Source organism: Ruditapes philippinarum, unplaced genomic scaffold (genome assembly GCF_026571515.1).
Source record: "Ruditapes philippinarum isolate M1 unplaced genomic scaffold, ASM2657151v2 ctg6207_1_1_1_1, whole genome shotgun sequence".
NCBI lineage: Eukaryota > Metazoa > Mollusca > Bivalvia > Venerida > Veneridae > Ruditapes > Ruditapes philippinarum.
Window position 1 is genome coordinate 6,072 of NW_026856638.1, and position 2,325 is coordinate 8,396.

The window sequence follows — 2,325 nt, forward strand, 5'->3', positions numbered from 1 at the left end:
GTTTTAAATGTTCATATGATATTATTGATTTTTGTTTCTGTATTTGTTAAATGTTTTTGTATATAATTAGGGACAGGATTGTTTATGGGTTTGTAAACTAAAATGGACCTTTCTTTATAATTGACTCTATCAGAGGATTTCATCCACTTTAATTCAGAAAATAACTCATCATTCTTAAATAGAAATGTGAAACACATATTTAAGCATTTTAGATGTTTAACAACTAAAGAAAGTAGCACAGAATAATGCAGTAATGTGTCACAAAAGATAGCAAATTAAATATAAACAAAGTAGTATTTTGACTTCCAAAAAAAATACTGATTATCAATATAATTATACCGTTACTGCCAATAGAGCATAATAATTCGGTTAAAAGATAGTTAATCTATACCGTTTATAAGTACGTTTATGAAACTTTAGGAAGATACCAAGAATATTACTACATATCGAACATTCGGAGGACAGCAACGCTCTACAATTAGAAAGGGTTGCCACAAGAGTTTTTTTATTGAATATTCTGATAATGCTTACCTAAAGTATTTGGATATACACAAAGTGGTCCCAAAACGTACAAAGGCCTGTTATAAAGATGTTTTATTTAATTGGTATTAAAAATTACTGCTTGATTATTATGGATGCATACAATTGTCACAATAAAGGCACAAACCTTTCAGTAGTTTATGGAGAATACAGCTTAAACGCAAAAACTAAACCAAGAATTTCTTAGTTAAAAAACGGCTAAATTATGCAAAACAGAGTTATGGTACTTATATCAATCATGTGAAATAAAGTGAAGATGCTTATGAAGTTTTAATCAATTCCTTTTCGTAGTTATGGATATACCAGTTTACACGCAACAATTTCACAAAGTCGAAATGTGGCATAAATATGCAAAAAGCATATAAGAGTTACATAACTTGTGCAATAATGTTATATAATCACAGAGAAGATGCGTGTGAAGTGTCAATCTATTCCCTTCCATAGTTATGGATATACCAGTTTACACGCAACAACTTCAGCAAGTCGAAAATGTGGCATAAATATGCAAAACGCATTCTAGAGTTATAGGACTTGTGCCAATAATGTTATATAATCACGGAGAAGACACGTGTGAAGTGTGTCAGTAACAATAGCGATAGTGAGCTTACACACAAAATCTTAACCAAAAATGTCTAATTAACAAGAGGGCCACCACTCACCTGTATATACAAGCTCTACATTACAAGGAACAAGTACTATAATTGTAAACTATAAACAAAAGCAGATATGAAATCTAAAACTTTAACTGGTATCACAAAGTTCATATTTGTATCTGTATGTGTAAAAACCTTACTGGTTGCTATTGTTATGGCAAAACAACAGTTCCAAAAGATGTGTACATATAAGGAAAGTTAATGACCCCCCCCCCCCAATTTTGACCAAACAATTTTTATTTAATCAAATTTTGTAGAAACTCACAGGAAGGTGCTTCATGCTAATCAGGGATTATTTTTGGCTTGTTTTATAAGTGTTATGGCCCATATTCGGTCATATTTCAATTGAAAATAGAATATTATTTTCCCAATCTACAGAAAATAATTCCCATTTGCAAGTTACAAAATAAAAATATTGAAAAAAAAAAACTTTAAAACTTTGAAAATATAGGCTTCCTCTATGTTTGAAGATACTATCCTAGACAGTGATTGTTTGCATTCATTTAGTCACAGCTCTCAGTAAAGCATTTTCTTCCCAATTACATGGGTATGGGTCAAGAGTTCCAAAAATTCTAGGAAAACCCTGTGCTTAATATCTAAGCTCTAGCTATTTGTTTTCTTAAAGATGTATTATATAAGGAAAATCAATATACAGAAAATCAATGACCCCCAGAGCATTCTAGAGGGCTCAAATAAACATTTAACAGAAAGCACTCTTATTAATCACTCTCATTAATATCAAGTACTTGAAGTAGGGAAATAGCTATAGTACAGCCTTGCATCGGTTTAAGTCTGAAAATATCTGAAAATATACATATTAAAAACTTGCACATGGAAATGCACCAGAAGCCACCATTTGATATGTAGAGTCAATAATATTTGAGGATCCGCAGACCCCTACCCCTCCAGGATATTTACCCCACTCCCTATTAAAATGTGTTTAAAGTGATATAGAATATCTTGATCTACTATATCTCAGTTAATTTTAAAATTTGACACCTATTTAAAGTTTATGATAAGGATAAATAATAGAATTTCCTGGTGCATATTAAGATATTATTTCATCATAAAGTTCAGGCTATGATTGCTGAAGAATAAAATCATACATGAATAAAAAATAACTTACTTTTTA